Raw genomic sequence first — 20,689 nt, forward strand, 5'->3', positions numbered from 1 at the left:
GCTACCCAGAAACAGCTCACAGAAGAGATAACGACATCCAATTCACAGCTACCAAAATATTGACTTTATTTAAACTTTTCACTTGCTGCATTTCAGTTTTCTACTCTGTTCCAGTCATTCTGCTCAAAGCTGTAATACAATGGGGAAAATTCACAACACAAATATAAACACAAATTTCCAGAAAAGACAAACAAGATGCCACAGAACATCCTCTTAATGGGGCTGACAGAAGGGTTGGTGTTATTTCTTGAAGAGTAAAATAGTACAACTGTTTTGAGCTATCACTCAGACTCATTATTATCAGTTAACTAAATGTTAACCTACTACATCTTTTACACTAAGGCACTGACCACCAAAGCCTTCCCTGAACCAGAGAGGGCAATGATGAGAGGAACAGTAGGTAAGAGAGAGCACTCAAAATGAAGAATTCATCTCAGAGTCTCATAATCCTGTTATAATGGCTTCTGTTTGTGGGTTTTAAAGTTTTAGCAGCCTTCAACTTGTAGATTCTACAGATACACTGCATCCTAAGTTCTAAAATCAGCTAAGAACTCTAAACAGCATATTCAAATTGCCTTTGGGGGTTTGCGGATAAGATGCCAGTTTAAGAAAAAACAAAATCATGTTTGGCACAAGCAAACAGATGCAATTTCTCCTACCTAGATAGTAAAAACAAAAAAAAAAATCTTATCTTTTTGGAAGTCAGTAACTACTTTATTGTGTATGCAATTAGTAAAGCCATAAAAGAGAAGTTCAAGAGCTTTGCAAAGTAACAGAAGCTAAGAGAGGCACAAGCCTTCCCCAATCCACTCAACATTACACATCAGTGATCAAAATCTATTAAAAAAATAAATTTACACTCCCTTTCAATTTCCCCAGAAAGCGGTTTTGTAAAATTCAGCCATGTACAGGGAAATAATAAACCACCATGTAACCCTCTTATGGAAAGGCCATGAAAAAAAAAATTGTCTGGAGTTTGTGTTGGCCAGGCAAATCAATACACTTACTCATAACTCAGTTTCACTACTTACAAAGCAAGTAATTGTTTTCCCACTAATGCCACCTCCATCACTTTTTTAACAGAGAAAAAGCTGCCAAAGTACTCAGTTTGCAGCAGATCTAACTGGCTTTGTTTGACAGCAAAGAAAAGCAGTTTACTGATGCAACAGTTAAGCAGTAACACAAAAACCCTCCAGTTACAGCTCACAGTCATCCACAACTACTTTCTTCAGCTGTCATGGTGTATAAACATTATTACACAATAACATTTTCAAAACCCTTAAAGCAAATCTTGTTTGTAAAGTTTCACTGTCAAAGAAAAGACCTGATGCCTAATTTAGACCCAGAAAGTGTACAGGACTGTTCCAGATCTTAGACTTCACTGCCACTGAAGTGAGTTCTAAACTATATTAATGATCTTACTTTTAGCTTTAATAATGGATTTTGGTTTTAATTGCATTATGTTTTTATAAAGCTATCAGCATGACATACATTTCAAAGGACTTAACTTCAAAGGGTTAAGTTACTGAATTCTTGCAATACCTACTGTAGTTTTTTATAGTAGTAAAGAAGCTATCAACAATAAGTGAGAACATATGTTTAAGACTAGGGTAAAGTTTATTCCACAAGGCAAAAATTCCCTTCAGCTTTATATAATTATTTAGAACAGCATTTGTATTAAAGAAAATATTTTAACTTGCATATCCAAAGTATGTGGCATAGCACTCTGTAATTTTCTAAGCCTAAAACATCATAACCACAGCAATCTTTAATTAATTACCTAGTTCTCAAAATCCCCTCTTCCTTCCTCCCACCCAAAGATATCTCCACATCACCCAGTTTTGATGCAACTTCAAGAATTGCTGCCCAAGAGGGGTGTTTCAATATTAAATACTTTTACCATTAGAAATGGATCTTATCAGCTGTATTGCTGAGCATAGCAACTACTTTCAGTAAACACAACAGGGAGAAAATTCCTAAGAAAGTATTTTAAGTTCACATCAAGTCTAAAAGCATTTCCAGTCTAAGCTTGTAAGTATCAAGCACCCTCTAGGTCTTACAACAAGTAATAAGAAAGTGCAGAAGACCACAATTGAGGCTTTGCAAAAAACCCAACAAACATGCTCCAAAACTCCCAGCTTTAATTCCAACACTACCCCAAAGCACAAGTGTAATCTTAGCTGTACCATTCCACTCACATTCCAGGTAGAATGGGTTTTGTGTTTACAAAATGCGTCTTCTCAAATCTCACTACTGATGCTCAATCCTGTCTATAAATAATTAATCACAAACACTTCACAAAAGGCAGCTCATCAGCAGATGAATCTTCTATAAGTTAAAAAAAAATTATGTTACAAATAAACAAGGTATTGGAAAAGAAGCCTTAAAGAGAGATGCATTCAAATAAACAATTTCTTAAGTGAGTCACTTTAGATCTAAAATATTTTTCAAGCATATTCATGATCAGAACATGTACAAGTCACAGGAAGATGATGCTGTACCTAAACTTTGAAACTTGAAACAATTCTCCTCGAGACTCTCTACAAACACTCAGTAAACAGCAGACAGGATGCTTTTAAAAAAGCAAGGCACAAGCCTAGTATTAGCTGTGGCAATAAACCTTAGTGCCTTTGAGACTGACTTCCTGGTTCAGCTCCAGCAGGCATGCCTTATCACATGCAAGGATGGCAATGACACAGGGAAATACCAGGAAGTCTAAAACAAGGCTGTTTACAACCCCTGACCAACCAAGGTTACATAAAGAGGAAAGATAAGAATTAAAGCTCTAGGACGGGGACATATTCTTGTCATCCCAGGAGTAACAAGTTTAATTTCTAAACACTCTGGCTCTGCACAAGAAAGAAGTACTGCTGAGCACACAAGCTTCACCCAGGAGCATAAGTGTTTTCAGATGACACGGCAAACATTTTCCCTTATTATTCCCTATCTCCCTCCCATTTCATCTGCATGTGAAGTTCATTAACAAGGAAAGATTACACAAGACTAAACCACAGTTTCCATCTGCTATTAGTTATGGCTTAATTCAGTCATTTTTATTAATTTGTGTTACACAGCACAAGAGTTATGTTGTACTATAGACAGCACAAGAATGTGTTTATCATGCTGTGTTTATCTATTTCTACAAAAACAACAATGCTATACAAAAAGATACACAGCAAGACCTTTCTTCAGAAATTTGAATGCAGAGAGATGTTATTTCCAGTCATATGTTGACTGTACCAACCCACGAAAGCAAGTTTTTCATGTCTCCTGCAGAGGATAAAGATGGGGGGAGAAATAAGAACAGAGAGAACAAAAAGAATGTTTCTTTCACAGCTTCTATAGGCTGCGCACACTGTGAGCAGCACTCTGGCCTCTGCATCAACGAGAACACCCAGCATGGCACACTGACATGCCCCTAGGTTACCATACAGCTTCTCTCATTTGGGGCTGCAAGTGTTAAGCTATCTCCATATCACAAGACCTCTACTTCCCCACCTCTGCACTGAGGTTCTCCCCCCTCACAGGAATTGGCTCCAGATGCCCTTATTCTCATTTCCTTCCACACACTCCAAGAATATGCACCTCACAATCACTAAGTCCTTCTCTGGTGCCTTTCAGATGTATTTCTACTTAATTTTAAATGGCACTTACCTGCCTGTATCCCACACAGTTTCTTTCTCTGTCTCTCCTCAATGCTACCTTTACTAACCAGAAAACTATGCTCACAAGGTCTACACTACAACACCATCAGCAACTTTTACTCTTCTGTGATCCCTGGCTTTGCCCCATTCCATTTCCCAATACCACTTCTGCTGCTTTTCTTTGCCCCACTCCCCTTACTTGAAATGCTTCTACTTCCAGATCTCCTTCCAAGATCATCATCTGACACTGGTTCCCCTTCCCACAACTCTCCCAGACAGATTTATTTCTGTTAATATTGCATGCTGGAGAATCTCCCACAGAGAAATTTAAGCTGCTATTTATAAGCATAAAGGTCAGCTTAAAAAAAACCCAGGATTTTCCACCTTTATAAAACTGCTTCAGAAACAGCTCTGAGCTTCCCAACCAGACTCCTCTGTAATCCTAGCTTTGCTCAGCTCAGATGGACTATGCTTCTTGATGCCCAGAAAGTTTCTCAGAAGTTCCTTAGAATCATTACAGCTGGAAAAGATCTCTAAAATCATCTAGTCTGACCATTAAACAAACACTGGCCAAGTCCACCACTAAATCCCATCTGTAAGCACCACACCTGCGTGTTTTTTGAACACTTCTGGGGATGGTGACTCCATCACTTCCCTCGGCAGCCTGTTTCAATGCATGACCCATCTTTTTAATGAAGACATTTTTCCTAACATCCAATCTAAACCTCCTCTGGAGCAACCAGAGGCTGTTTCATTTTGTGCTATCACTTGGTACCTGGGAGAAGGAACCAACTCCCACCTGTCAACAACCTCCTTTCAGGTGGTTGTAAAAAGCAGTAAGGTCCTCCTGGGCCTCCTTTTCTCCAGACTAAACAACCTTCAGCCACTTCTCGTGTGACAGATACAATTCACACTTTTTTCATTACTGCAGGCCTCAAAAAATCAGAAAGATGGAAATTTCCTGTGGCTGTTCTATTAATGTCATGACACATTTAACAACAGCATTAATGTATCACCTCAAGAAGAAAACCCCTTAAAAGGGTATAATACTGAAAGAAGGGGCTCCTTTTTACAGAAAAGCTAAAAAGTATTTTGTTTACAACTAAACACTGGTCTGTTGATCATTATTTGCATTAAAAACTTCAGTGTCATACAAGCAGCAGTTACAAATTTGTACTGCTTTCACATAACAGTCTCCATGAAAGTGTGATTTAGAGGTTACAATCTACTCTTACCCGAAAGTTAAAGCAACATTTTTTTTCCTCTCTTTTAATATAAGAACATTTTCACACCTTCCCACAGTATTTAATTTTTGCTGCACTTCACACCAAAGCCCAGCCGACTCTGTAAAAAACCACGTACAGGAAATTACACTAAACTCAGAAATACCATATGGCTGCTGAACAAGAAAATAGCCATGATTACCAAACCAAATTCATGCCATTGATCACTTTAAAGAGAGACAGATGTAGGCTTGCTAATTACCTGAGGTGCTTCCTATGTATTTTGAGGTTTGAAAGTAATTCTATCCCTCTATCAAAGCCAGTAAATCAATCATCTCTTTTAAAGGCTGAGAGAAAAAGTCAAGCTTACTGCCCAAATAAATCTATGGTCAACATATGAGAAACATTACTATGAAAGCCATTCAAAAAGCCTCCTCATGGGAAAGGGTAACATTTTGAGAACTAAGTGTTTTCACATGTTGCTTTTACCTTTGATCTTTCAAAGTCTTACTTTTCACCTCTTCTATGGCAAGATTTTTTTGGAGGCTACTAATCTGAATTCCATCTCTTTCTTCTCAAGGCCCCTTGGGACCTTCTTCTCAAGGCCCCAATTACTGTTCTTTGTTCCCGCTACAGTAATTTTCTGAGCAGTCAAAAATAGCTTCAAATGGCATGCTCCAACAGAGCCAGGAATGTGTGATGGTAGTGTATTTGGAAAGAAGGAGTGGAAAAAAAAATTGAAGAGAAAAAAACCCCATTCTCAGCAATGTTGAGACTCTAAGAAAGCTTCATCCTCAAGTTGTGTCTCCCCCTGCCCTGGAGAAGGCAAATCCATTGAAGCAAAGTTTTGGCTCTACAGACAGAAAAGCCCAGCCACTGACACTGCCCTCTCCCAGGTGCCTTGAAGGCAAACAGACATCGCTGTGGCCTTATTTATCACTTCATATAACCGGCAAACAACCTTAACTTTGCTACAGTGAGCTCAAAAGCAGGCAAAAAAAAAAAAAGGAAAAAGCCAATCATTGAGTTTTATTCCCTACATATATACTGTCCTCAAAAGGGGGAAAAGCCCCCCTGAGTGATGGCACAAGGTGCCTAAGGCACTGTTCCATACTTAGCACCACTCTAGTGTCAAGTCCTCACTTCAACATCCATCCGCTTCTAACCAACATACATATCTGAGCTTCTAATCTCAAAATAACTGTCCTCCAACTAGGCTATGATATTACTACCGGATATCGCTCCCTTCATTCTAAAGGAGAAAACAAATCTTCCAGTGGAATCTGATTTTTCTATTTAATGACCACCAAAATATCCTACTCTACAACAATGATAAAGTTCAACCACTCTGTTCTGAACCAGAACATGAGTGTCAAAGGCTGTTTTGTTTCCTTACTTTAACATTTAAAGAGAATTACTTAAGAAAAAAAGCCCTCACCTGGATGTTTGCTTCTTTGTGTTTCAGTTTACACAAGCATTCAGCAATCAGCATAGCAGTCCCCCAGTAGTAGTTAGTTTCTGGGAGCTACTAAAAAACTGAAGAAGCACAAGTAATTTATTTTTTATTCAGAGAAAAACATAAATATAAGTAAAATAAATACAATCTGTAAATGGTATATACATTCTAATATAGTGTGAAGATTTGATTACAAGCTTAAATATCTGCCACAAGAGACTACAAATCACAGAATCTCCTGGGTTGGAACAGAACCTCAGGAATCATCCAGTCCAACACCTGCATGGGACAGCCCCAAGAATCACACCGTGTGTCTGAGAGCATTGTCCAAACACTTGAACTCTGGCAGCCTTAGTGCCATGCCAACGTCTGAAATATTTATATTTTTCTAATGCACTTTTCCCTGGCCCCACCTTGGCTGTTTGACACCAGATCTCTTCCACGCCCATCCCTGCAGGCTGCTTGCTTCAGGCTCTTATTCATTTGTTCAGTTAAGAAATCCCTCATTCCTTCCAGTCTCAATTCATGCCATCTGCTTCCTGGCACCCATTTCTGCCTGTAGCTCCACCAGTCGACACTCTTTAAGCTGAGCACTTTTATAAACTCACTGACAACACATATGCCTTGCCCTAAATGTTTGTTACTACTTCACAGCTTATCCATGCCAGATATTCTATAACAAGCTACTTGTAAGTCTGATCAGAGAGTTTTTGTTCATTTAAATCACACACATGCTACAGACACACTTTGAGTAACTACAGCTCTTCATCTCTTTCCTGAAAAGCTGGTTCTCATTTACAGCCATGCAACGTGAACCATCAACCATACTGCAAAAATCTATTTTTCCATCTCCTCCAGAGGTTGAGAAAAAGAGATGGAGTGTCATATTGCCTTACTCACAGAAAAGTTTTTCATTAAACTTCTAGTATCCTCTCAATCTCTCCTAGGATGAGGATGTGAACATCCAGTAGGTGAGCTGTCCCTGATGCAGCAACTAAGCCATTCCCAAAGTGGGGTACAGCGAGAGCTCCTGCACTGGCTGCAGGCGCCAACTCCACAAAAGACATCGGAACCGGCTGCTCGCACTGAATCCAGAAACTGAAAAGGCTTCCACACCTCTCTGGACAGACCTCTGCCCTAATGGTCTCTCCAACACCTCCAGCATTTTCCACCGCCACTGGAAGCAATGAGCAACCTTATCATAACATCGGTTGTACGACCAGAAGTCAGGAATAACCGCATCCTTATTTCCCAAGACAAAGGTGCCATATGAGCTCCCTTTCGAAACCACTGCCTGTATACCTGCTCTTAAGGCGTCTTTGCTCCTAACAAATAAAATAGGCAACTACAAGCACCTTGTGTCTGAACAAAGGGCAGGACAGGAGCACGCGAAAGGCTGATCACATCTCAGCCCGTAGCGAACGAAAAAAGTTAGGTGCTTGAACACCTTTAAATAAAGGAGAAAAAAAAAGGCCCCAGGTCCCAGTAAAATAAATACAAAATATTCAGAAGTGAAGGTGAAGAATTAACTCATTTTTACAAGATATTTTAAGGTAGGGCTCAGCCGACACAAGGGCACCGCCGCCCCCAACAGGGCTCTATCCGCGGCGGGGCCGCCACTGTCCCGCGGGCGCGGCTCCCCGGGGCGCTGCCCCTGGACCGGGGCTTCCTCCCCCGCTACACGAGCACAGGGCGGCCGCGGCCGCCACGGCCACGACCACCGCCACCGCCTCCCCCGGCGCCGCCGGCCCGACCTGGTACCTCGGCGGCGCGGAAAGACCGCCCCGCGGGGTCGGCCCGCCCGCCCTGGCGGGCTCCTCTCACCTCGCGACTTAGCGGCTGCCGGCAGCGCGACCCCGGAGGCGGCGGCTGCCTGTCTTAGCGGGCCGGACGGCGGCAGGAAGCGAAAAGCGGCCGCAGCGTCCCCACCGTGGCGCAGTTACCATGGGACGGACGCCCTCTCCCGCTCCCTCCGGAAGTCACAGCCGGCGGAGCGGGAAGGTGGGGCGGCCGGCGCCGCCATCTTGAGCGTGGCGCCCGGCCCGGCTCCCGCGGGCCGCCATCTTGAGCGTGGCGTGAAGACCCGCTCCGCCTCTAGCAGCCTGCCCGGCTCCTGGGGTAGTGGCTGAGATGAATGGAACATGTCCAAATCTCCCCAAAGAACCACAGCCTAATAGACGCACTTTTAATAACGTATCGAAACTGTCGGAAAGTCGTGTCTGGGGTTTAAAGGATTCCCCTTTACTCTTAGGCGATTACACCACAAGGGCCACAGCGACCCCTAGACAGTTTCATCCCAGGCAGTGATCAGAGTCCATGCGATGGACCACTCTTTAAAATAGGCACGGGCTATCCTTGTTAATGCTGCTTTTATTACAAAGGATCAGCTCGAGCGGGGAGAACAGACGGGTCCTCGCTTGTGCCGCCGCTGCTCCCAAAAGTGACTCGGAGGACGAGGAAGAGTGCAGCTTTGTCCGCTGGTCTGTGTGTGGAGCTGGGGCTTACGTCCTCACGAACTCACAGGAGATCCCCTGCGTATGGTTCGACATTAGGAGTCCTCTGTCTAGGCGACATCTGTAGTTAGGGTGAGGGGTAAAAAAGGGTCTTAGCGGATACTAGGTTCTGTTCCTCACGTCGAGACATCACTTTTGTTAGTCAATTTTGTGTTTGCTCGTTGTTTTTATGGGGCTTTGGCTACGTTTGCTGAGGGGTTTCTCCCGTTCATGCTGGATCCGATGTCATTTGCATGCCGACTCGATGCCCCCTCCTATTCACCGTCTGGATGCCATCTTCCAGGAAGCAGCAGGGCGACGCCCGGCTAAGGGCGTCGGCCAGCAGCTGCCCCTGCGGAACACGGCGACCTGGACCGGTCTTTGCGGGGCCCCCCCAGCGCGGCCGGGACCCGCGTCGAGGCAGGGGGGCGCCCCGCCGCTCCCGGGACGGGTCCCCGCTCCCGGGACACCCCTGGGGCACCCCCGCGGGGCTTCCCCGGCGCGGCTGGGACCCGCGCTTGAGCGGGGGGCGCCCCGCCGCTCCCGGGGAGGGTCCGCACCCCTGGGGCACCACGCACGGGGCTCCCCCGGCACGGCCGGGACCCGCGCCGAGGGACGGGCGCCCCGCCGCTCCCGCGGCACCCCCGGGCTACTCCCAGCACGGGCGGGCCCGCGCCGAAAGGTGGGGCCGGGGCGCCGCCGCTCCCGGGCAGGCAGGCAGCGGCAGGCCGGCTCGGGGCACTACTGGTAATCAAAAGGAAACTGTTAACAGGAGATTACAACATGAAATTATTAACAATAAATAGTTAGAACTCCAACTTGGCAGCAATTGGTTTAACTTGTGAACTTTGCAACTTTTAAAAATATTAACAACTTTTTACTCATAACACTCTAAATGTGTAAAAACATGTCAATATTGCACATAAAATTGCACAAACAATAGTATCTATACGGATAAACCTGGTGCTGAATTCCTAGGAAAAGCTTGCTCCAGACGAGTTGTGCCAATTTGTGCATAGGCCTCAATTTTTAATTGCGTGGTTGCATACTTTTCTGTCCCAAAGCGTCTTTCTTATTTAGTGCACAGAATGGGCTAAAACACATATGCAGAGTTTCCTAACCTTTTAGCGCTTCCTTTTGTAGTTGGAATAAAAGTATGTCTTTGTAATTTTAAAAACCGTAGTAACACATGGGATAATCTGCAGTGATCCCTTGCACATGATGAGCTGTTTCACTTTCATCGTGTCCTGAGGGTAACTGGCTCTCCAAAAACCCTTCTGAAGCATGTGAAATACCCAGGTCAGGCTGCTAGTGATTTGAGAGCCAGAGTCTGCAGCCTGAGTCAGACTCCAATCCCCTCCTTCCCTGCTAATTCTCCTCCTGGGGTTCATTTGGAGTGGTTTTTATTGAGGCCTCATTATAATCTCCAGTTCTGACCCAGGCCTCCTCCTGAACACCATTGCTGTGTCTCCTTCACCAGCCCAAGCGTTTGCCTTTGGTCAGATGGGTCAGAATCAGAGTGTAAAATGTTGTTAAAACTGATGTTTTTAACACCGTCAAGTTTGGGACTAGAACTGCACTCAAGGAGCGCTGTGGTGACATGGAGGGAGCATATGAATTCTGGAGGATATTTTTCTGTGAAGCAACATGACCAAGAGAGAGAGAGAAAGTTACATTTCTCCCATCTGCAAAGGACTTGGCTGTCAGCCCTGGTCACTGAATATCATGTTCTGCCACTTTGCCTCTAATTGTACCAATTTCTTCCATAGACTCAGGAAACAACTGAGTCATGCAATAAAGCTTCTGTAATTCCTATGACTCTTCCTTCCTTCCCCCCCCACAGAATAGATTACAGGATATTAATGTAGTGATCCTCCACTGAAGTGCACGAACATCAAGAAAATTTCCACACCCTAGCTCCTATCTTTTACTGCCATCTAGTGCCGACTCATGGAAGAGATGGTGTAATTAATCGAATTTCTCATCAGATCGATTTGCTATAATTAATGCATTGATAGATAGCACCAGTAGAAGGTATATTAATATAATATTTCTCTATATAAATCTAGCAGTGTACAAATTCATATTATTCTTTTATGGCACTAAATTCTGACATAGCTCTCTTTCACATTAATTAAATTAAAATCAATAGCACTCACAAATCAAACATATGTAGTTATATCAGTTATTTATTTTTGGCTATGCTGTTCTCTGTAATTAATTAGACTGCTTTGGAAAATAGTGGTCTCATTAAAAAAAAAAGCACTGAAATAATTTATCACCTTCATTTTCAGCTCTACTGAAAAGGAGTGGCCCCCCAGATCTAAGCCAAATGGCAATTTCATTTACAAAGTAAATTTGCAAGGCTTGGAGTGACAGGTCTTTCTATCCATCTACAAAAAGAAACAAGGTGATTTTCGAGGAAGAGACAAAAGATGAAAGGTTATCCAGAGATCATCTAACTTCAGGTTTATGTATTTTATCCCTTCATGCCTTTCTTTACAGTGATGGCTAGTTATTATTCTCATCACCAGTGAAATAGTTCCTAACCTTAAAACACCCTTGTTTGTCTTTTACTGTAACACATATACTTGAGAGATGCACGTGACAGAGTTATGTCACCTCCCCGTAATACTGCAGAGAAATCACTTAATGGCCAGTACAGATAATTCCCCCTTGAAGATCTCAGATTCTAAATTAAGATGCTAATTGTGGGTAGCAAATACAACAAAAGGAACATGAATATGGAATTCTATACAATTGTACATATTCAGATCCTTGTTTATATGTAACAAATCTTACCTTTCCTTCCTGGCCATGAAAGAACTGGAAAGTCACTATTTTCTGAATTGGTTCAGCTAAAGAAGAAACAAAAAAAGGTGCTGCTTTCATTCTAGTAAAAATCTAATTTAATTAGAGCAATTTCAGATCACAATTCTGACAGCTGTGTTTATCACACTTTCTTCAAAGGATAGAAATTAGCGTTGACTGACATTAGCATCAAAGCTTATTTATTCACCCACATCCTAGCAGCCCTCCTGAGTTTGTCTGTTTGTTTAGCACTTTAATATCACCACAGTAAATAAGATTTCATTTCAGAGAGTGTGTGGTTTTTGTCAAAGCATTTATTGCAGCTTGTTGGAATGCTACGTTAGAGCCCCTTGTTGCAAGTTTGAGCACTTTGATTATTGCACATCAAATATCCAGTTTGATGAGCACTGGGTATTCTCCAGAAAAAGCATTTTAAATGGTTAGCAAGGACATAGCCTGGGATCCAGAATTTCTTTTTCTTTCTTTTTTGTCAACAACTAGAAAATATCTGCCTCTCAGCAGTAGCCAGAGACAATCTGTCAATTCTTAAACTGCAGAAGACTGCCCAAGTCTGCCAAAAGCTTGGACAGGGTGGATATGACCCAGACAGAAATTGATCACCACAGGCCTCCTCTGTTATCCTTTGCTTACCTATGAAATCAAGATAAAGACAAACACAGCTCTGTGAGCAAAGAGGCAGTGTGGGCATTTTCTGCCTTGCAGTGAAATATCAAAACTAATGAGGGAAATAGCTGTTCTTTCCCAAGGTTTATCATGTACAGTCAGGACAGTAGCCTCCCCTAGACAGTGCTAGCAGCCTTAGCTGAAACAAAAAATCAGAGCTCTCTGAAAGATGTCATTCAGAACATTAACAAGGAACAGCATAGCTGTAAAAGTTCTCTCTCCAGTGGGCATATGATTCTAAAGAGAAGTGAAATTAAAAGAAAAAAACAAAAACAACAACAACAAAAAAACAAATAAAAAACAAAAAACACCAAAAACTACCAAAAAATTTAAAAGAAACCCTACAGAGAATAACTAGAATAACTAATGGGAATAAATTCCACTGCTTTGACCACAGAAATTCCTTTGCAAATCCTGGGACTTAATGTGCAACAGAATTATCATAAGACAGTGGTTCTGTATAATGGAAATAATTTCAGTTTTGGTATTTCACCCAGCAATCAGCCAGGCCTGTGAAGTATGCTATCTTAGCTGGAGCACTTATTGAGTCTGACCACTGGTTTATACAGTAGGAGCCAAAAAGTGACAAATTCAACTCTCCAATTCTGAAACTGGGAAAAAGCAGAAACGCCAGGGAAATGAGACACTCAGCAGCTAGTTGGTGAGAGAGATGAAAAACGAACAACTTTCAATCACTCACAGCACATGTTATGCAGAAAAAGACTGAGCTCTCAGTTTTGCTTTGGAGGTTGTGTCACTTCCAATCTTTCCTGTTAGACTGAAGCATGGCTTAGGGTGGCGATTTGCATGTGGATGAATGAAATGTCTGCTTTCAGTGATTGTATTTCTGTCTTGGTTTTCCCTAGCTGAGAGAGAAAACAGCTTTTTGGGGGATATACTGCCCTTCTAAATATCCCCATGCCGTATCCCATTACACTCAGACTGACATTTTCTTTTCAAAAAAAAGGAGGGAAAAGGAAAAAGTAGGGGAGGCAACTGATTTGCATTTTCAACTGACAGCCCAGTGGCTGGAAAATTTTGTTTATACTGTTTAGCTAGCCAGAAACCACACAGGCCTATGCCAAATTTTGGGCATGCTTTTTCTCAACTACCATGAAAATGTCTGGCAAAAGCATAATTTAAATATCCCTTCAAAACATGTCCAGAAAACTTGTCTTGCATAGTACTTTAAATGATCCAGTGGTTCCCCTCACTTTCTTCAGGCATACCAGTAAACAAAAATGTGTAACCAAGAGTAGTTTAGGACAATATTAAGTATCTCATAGGAGATTACTGCAGCAGCATATCAATTAGAATAAAAGTATTCTTCTTTTATTAGATTAGTTGATCTATAAAATAAATCAACCTTCTTTATGAATACTGAACCAACACTTTATTCTGCAACAAAAATATGGAACCTGGAGTGTAAGAATTAAGAAAATCACTATTTTTAATGTTCAACTACTTGCTTTGCTTAATATAGGTAAATTTTACATGTTTCCAGTTAGCCAAAGCTCTGTCTATTTCCACTTGGTTACTCTGAGGAGTGAGGAAAAAAAAAAAATCTACATTTGCCCAGACTGAAAGAGGCAGGCTGGTTTAGGGACATCAGGATTTTGAATTCCTTTGTAATGGCCCAAGCAGGAAGTTTCCCATGTTCAGAAGTCATCAGCTAATGACAGCTCCAAGACCCATGCATCAGAAAACAAGAGCTTCAGTTAATGGGAATCAGATGACAAGCTCCAGCAATCCCTCTAGATTAAATAAAGCATAGATGCCACTGTCATGTTCTTCCTCACAAAACTCCCTTTCTCTTCCATGATTATGGTTTTTTCTGTACTTCACATTAAATCTTGCTGGCTGGGCAAAGGGAGGGATGTGTTGTGCCACAAGTGACTAAGAATTCACTCTTAGCCTATTAATTTACTTTAATCAGACATATATTGGAACAGCAGCAATCAGTGTTTAGTTGTTGAGACACTTCCTGGGTCATATTCTGAAACTTCACTCATATTTGCAAAAGCATGTTGTGAGAAAAACATTGTATTCTTTATTGTTCTTCAACACTCTGTACCCCAAGGTGTCTTTTGTCACTCAAAAACTCCATGTCATTTCTGTCAGAGCTTTCTCCACTATCTCCATGTTCCTGAAGATAAACCAGCAAAACATTTACTAAATAAAGGGTAACTAATGTAGGTGTCTTCTGTTAGGAACATTTAAAAAATTATAATTGTCCCAGTGCTTCCACTTACCTTGCACTGAGACTCCATCACATAAGGCTGATTTATGTCTGTAGCTTACATGGTGAATAGTGACAAGACATTTGCAGTATCAGAAGCCACAAAACACTGTAAAAATAAATCTTGAAAGGTAATAGTGTGGAAACACCATCAGCAAATCTACTGTTACATTTTAGAAATGAACCAGTTTTGCTTTAGCAGCAAAGAGCTGCAAGAAGCTGTATTAGAGCAGGGAGGGTGAGCTGCAATCATCTCTGGCTCATGTTTCAAGAGCCCGAACTCCTGTGCTAGCCTTTTCCTCTCAAGTTACTCTGTCCACTAAGCAAGCCTGCTTTTAAATAGGCTTATGTATCAAAGGTTCAAATTTAAGTCTTGTTAAACAGAAATAAGATCAGAATTTTATGGACAAGAATCAAGCTCAGGGGAAAGATCTCAGATTATGCTGCCAGAGCTGAGGTCCTGTTCTAAAATTCAGTTGTATCACACCTAAAACTTGGAAAACTACACTGCCAGTTTTAGATATCACTTTTCCAAAGCAGACATTCACTTTAAAGCACAAACTGGCACAAGGCGACACTTCAAGCTTTCGGGGAAGTTGTGTTTGTTGCACCTAAACTGCAAGAGCCCATGTGTGATTCTTCTCTAAAGTTAAACTGGCTAACTTGAACTTCAAATACAGATTCAGACAGTTTCAAGTTTCCACAACTTTTGGGACCCCTTCATTGATAGGTAATGAAAACTTAATTTAAATTTACAAAGTCCATAATCTGCTATCTTCACATTTAAAAAGAAAAAAAAATCCCATCTTTTCTGTAGAATTTTATTGCTAGAAAAACTCTACCACACATTCCATGCATCCTTAGTTACAAAATTTCACTCAACTGATCATCCATGAGGTGTTTCCTCAAGAAGTCCTGGGACTTATCTTGCATCATCTGAACGTCCTGTACAGCACCATTGTTGCAACCATCAGTAACCAGTCTAGCAGCGTAACAGAGCAGGGCAGGTTGTTTTCTTACTGGCAGGAATAAGTAAAGGATAATTGGAGTTACCTTACATTATCTCAACAGCAAACACCACTAATAGAACCAGGAGTGTTGCATGAGAACCACACATTTTAGGGACTTTCAGAGAACTGGTGACAAGAAAAAGATTTAGAGATTAAAAAGGTTTTGGCAAGAGTTTTGTGTCATCTACATTCCCAAAGGTCCTTTATGGTTAGAAAACGTTAATCCTGTACAGTGTCGTGAAGTTAGTGACCCATCAAAAAACTTTCACCTAACTCTTGGATCAGGCTGAATTTGGGATATTACCTATTGCAAAGGTGCACATAAAGGCTCAACTATTTTCTGTTCCATGTCGCTTTGTAGTATGTCCAAGGACCCTCAAGTGCTCTTCTCTGCTCAGCCAGTGTGGTTGTCCTCATTAGCTTTCTCTCCACACCATGTCCAGTTTTTTGCCATGGCTGTTGCTGAGGAATGGCACCCCTGCCTCTTCCTGAGCACCATCCTACTGAGAAATCTCATGGCTTTGTGTCCCTCTCCCCCAACACACACTTAGGCAGGTGCCTCCGACAGCAGAGTGTACAGGAGCCCCAGGAAGGCCTTATTTGCAATGCAAGGTTAGAACACACTGGGTTTAACTTCACATTCCAGTGTTGTTCATGGAAAGTGGAAATGAGGGGAATAGACCAACATTTACTTATGGCAATCTTGTATCTCACAGGGTGATAGATTTTCATGGTTATATTGAAATTACTTTCCTACAGCCACATTGATTGCCACAGAATAATTTCTTATTTGTATTCCTGTAATCAGGCCAGGAAGAATCAAATGTTCCATTTAAACAATTTTTTTTTCCAGTCAGTGGTAAATTTTTCATGCTCTTCTAGGTCTGAGTTCTGGACTAACTGTAAATAAGTAAAGTACAATTGTGAAGGAAGAGAAAAGAAAAATATCTGCTTTCTTTATATCAACTCATTTGCATTAAAATCAGTTGTGGCTGATTTTAATGCAAATGAGTTGATGTAAAGAAAGCAGATACTTTTTTGCAACATGCAGGAGGAGCTTTTTCAGGCCAGGTACCTCAGCAGTTCTGTGCATACTCAGCACTGGCTTCAAAACTTTTCATTGGCATTCCAGAATCTGTTAAATTTATCTCATTTTATTAGTATTTATTTAACAATTTGCAAAATCAATTGTTCCTGCACTCTAACTATGCATTATTTACCTTATCCAAAAGAAAAGCTGGGCACATGACATCCTAGGGAAGGTTTCCTCCTATAGCACCATTTAAAACTGCAGCCCCAGTGCAGGTTTCAATCTAATGCACTATTTTTCCTCGAAACCTGCCTGCACATACATCCCAACTCTGTGTGGCAGTGAGGAGCAGTCTGAAGGTTATTGCTGTAGCTATGGAATATCAATATCATGGCCTATCACAAATGCAATTTGTTTGTTTTTTAAAGCACCCAAACCCCCTTTTACTTAGTTATTATTTCTGTTGTGGTTATCTCCAGATGATATTAAAAACAGGCACAGTGCACCCATTGGGTAGAAAGAGCCAAGTCTGTGTAAATTGTAAATCAGAACTCTCCACAACTGAACGAGCATAGGGGCACACAATTATTTGTGTCTTGGAATTCCTGTAGTAGGTGGATGTCCTTGATTACCTCCACAGGCTGTGCTGCCCATGAGCACTTGGTCAGGATGTTTTCTGAGATGATGGAGGGGAAGAGGTGAAACACAGTGATAGTCCTTGATGGCTCATTTCAGACATGTCACTCAGTAACTGTCATATTTACCTGAAACTCTCTCTAGAAGATTTTTTTCTTTCCACAGGAGACAGAAGAGATTGTGGAAGCTGCAGGGAGATTTTTTATCTGCCTTGCCAGCAGAAAGGTTTTTCCATTAATAGTTACAGCATGGAAATTTTTAAAGCTGCGTTGCCAAAAGCAAATGGTTTGAATTTAAATGTGTGGCATTGAGTTCAACATTTTCTCCTTTCTCTGTTCATTAATTGCCTCTTATATTCCTAAGGAGCTACCAAGTATTACAGTATTTTTCACAGGAATTCAGGTAATGTGATTTTAAGCTTTATGTGGATTCTTTTTCTGGTCAATTCATTAACACTTAAAAGTTTCTGCAGTTTGAAATACAGGAGCAAGAAAGTCCTTAGTCAGGCTGACTAAACCTGGTGATACATGGCTCAAATTTAAAAAACCTGGCAAGAATGACAACCTTTCTTCATCCACCCTTGATTAGAATCATCCTATTCTGATTTTTCTGCAAGTGCCTTCTGCCATACTGGTCTAACTGTGAAGTTTGCAAACTTCATACCATACCTAACATACCACACACTGCTGTCTATCTGTGTGATAACCATGGTTTTCTGCTGTTTTCATCCATAAAGGCTGCATCTAGGCATGCAAAAGCTCCTTTGTGGGTACAGTAAAATGTAACCTTTGGAAAAAGCTGATGGGCTGATACTGTGCAATGTAGTCTGAATTGTATTGACAGAGTTTGTTTCATTTGAACAAAAGAAAATAGTTAATTTTACAAATCATCAAGGGTTTTAAATCCTGGTGATAATCCCTCAGACACCACCCGTAAGTATTAAAAGAAGGAGAAAAAATAGCTAAGTGCCAGCTTGGTTGCTTGAGTAGTGACTGCATTCCAGTTAATCCATCCTTAAAGTAAGTTAATCAATCATATTAAAATTTTTTAAAAAGGAGAAAAAGCATTAACTTCTTAAGGAATTAATTTGTTGCAATTCAAACTGTCCCAAACCAGAGATACAGACTCCAACTGTGAACTCTGAAAACAAGAAGAAAGCTTTAATTTTGAGCATAAAAACAAGTTAATATGTGAAGTTGCACCAAACACAGTTCTGTACCATTCAGCTTGCCATATGATCTACTACCTTGTAAAGAAAACCTGTAGCCTCTTTTAATTGATCTCCTCAGACTGGCCAGATTCAGCTAATATATTCTTCATTTTAAATAATCTTACCATTGGTGGCAGGTTTCAATAGACTAGTTAGTGTATGCAACAGCCATACACTGAGTTTGGTAAGAACCAAGTCTTGGAGATGCATAGCTGTGTCCTGTTTGCCAGTTTGCCAAACCAACCAAGACAAAAATGGCAAAGTTCCATGTTTTATCCCACAAATTCACAACTCCATGACTCAGCTCTCCAGACAAACCTCAGTTGTGTCACTAAATGTGGCTAGAGGAAGGCTCACTTGGCAGTCTTTGTGAGTACCACAATTCCTGTATTTGTGACTGTCTCCATTTTTAATACTGATGTTTTCCTGTGTGGAGATTTCTTGTCATAGTCGTGATTTTTTTTCTAAACATCCACAGCTAAAGCTCCTGTTTCCTGCCCCAGTCCTGATCTGCAGATGCTGCTTGTGTCCCATCATTCAAATGTTGTTTGGACAGGGCACTGCTGTTATGGTTTTACAGAGGACTGTCATGATTTATTCCTGCTTGGCATCTCAGCACCACATAGCCACTCACTCACTTCCTAGCCCTGGGGGACAGAATCAGAAAGGTAAAAACATTGGTGGGTTGATATAAAAGCAGTTTAACTAAATTAAAACAAACCAAAACCAAAACCAAACAAACAAAAAAACCAACCAAACAAAAACACAAGAGGGAAAAAAAAACCTTGAAACCCAAGAATAATAACAAACTGATGCCCAGCCAGTTTCTGAGCCAAGGGAGCCCCCGCCAACCTCCATCCCCATGGTTTGATTGCTGAGCATGGATTTCCATGCTGTGGGAAATCCCTCTCTGGTCACTGGGGGTCAGTTGCTCTGCTGTGTCCCCTCATAGCCTCCTGGGCACCCCCAGCTCACTGGGGCATGCTGGCAGGGCAGTGTGCAGAGGAGAGAAGACTTCGGTTCACATTTCCAGCTGCCCAAGGCCTCATTGTCCATCTCATGGCCTTTTCCCCAAAGCCATGAGCAGGCAGCTGATGGACACAGCTTTGGCCAGCAGTGGCTGTGTCTTGGGGCTGGCTGGAACAGGCTCTGGCCAAAATGAGGGTAGCTGCTGCTCACAGAAGATGCCTTCCCACTTCAAATCCTTGCCACAAAAACCCAGCCCACGACCCCAGAGAAACTCCACGGAGATGTACAGTTTCTTCTTCCCAAAGGGCAGATGCCCTGGAGAGGCTGTCAAGCCCTGGGACAGAGCAGCTGGCTGGGACACAGGGCAAGAGATCTTCTCTGTCTGTCCGTGCTCCTGCTCCATGGCCTTGGCAATGAGCTCAGTGGAGAGGTAGCTGTTCTCCTAGTCACAAGCATGCACAGGCTCCTGGATGCCCCCCTGACGTAATTACAGAGATGTTCCATGTGAAATGATGTAGAAGGTGTAACTTGTGACACCTCTTCCCATTTTAAAACTGCAGTGCTTTCTTGAGTGCACACTGTCTCTGCTGGGCAGCTGTGTGGAAAAACTGCAGGAAAACATGAGGTCTTCTGCCCCTTGGTGGCCATCACTCCAGCAGGGTCCTGTGGGAATTTTTTATCCATTCGAGAGGGCTCTGTTGGTGCTGTTATGCACGTTTTGACAATGTTTGGGGACAAAGTATTAACTAAGTTGTGCTGGCAGAAACTGAGGAAGCACATCCAGCAGATGAGAAGGTCTAGGTGTCACAGAGGACAAGGTCCCTGACCCTGAGATTTGAGAGCAACTCAACAAAGCAAGGGCAGCCTTATATTCCAGGGGCCATCAACATGGAGATTGCAAACGAGTCCTTCTTTGGGAAAGCTAGACAGAAAGATTGGAGGCATGAAACAAAATTGTTAAAGACCACCACATGGCTCTGAGAGACAGCTGGGACTCCTGGAGACAGCAGCAGATGCATGTCTGGTTCAGACAGGGAAGACTGAGCCTGCTGTGCTAGAGAGGCTTCATCCAGAATATCAGAGAAGTTATTCCCAAATAAAGCCCTTGACATAGTATAACAGAACATCCCACAATGTCACACATCTTGGCAAGTATTGGGATTTTGGACAGCCATAAGAAAGTCTGCCTAATTACTTCCTTTTTTTCTAAACAAGAATTTGGAAAGCCCATCTCCTCTCTTCCTGCCTCAGGACTTCACATGCTTCATTGTAGCTACTACTTCCA

The 20,689-nt window shown here is 42.0% G+C and overlaps 1 protein-coding gene across 2 annotated transcripts in view; it reads right to left on the reverse strand.

Annotated features, from left to right (window-relative positions):
* The window catches only part of DISP1 (dispatched RND transporter family member 1), an 85,447-nt gene extending 77,194 nt beyond the window's left edge, over positions 1–8,253 (reverse strand). For both annotated transcript variants that reach the window (XM_054279022.1, XM_054279023.1), the window contains exon 1: positions 8,148–8,253. The gene's annotated coding sequence lies outside the window, so the exon portion shown is untranslated. The remainder of the gene's footprint in view (positions 1–8,147) is intronic.
* Positions 8,254–20,689: the final 12,436 nt, after the last annotated feature.

This window comes from Melozone crissalis, unplaced genomic scaffold (genome assembly GCF_028551555.1).
Source record: "Melozone crissalis strain CALT ecotype California unplaced genomic scaffold, PUWL_Pcris_2 ptg000027l_1, whole genome shotgun sequence".
Lineage (NCBI taxonomy): Eukaryota > Metazoa > Chordata > Aves > Passeriformes > Passerellidae > Melozone > Melozone crissalis.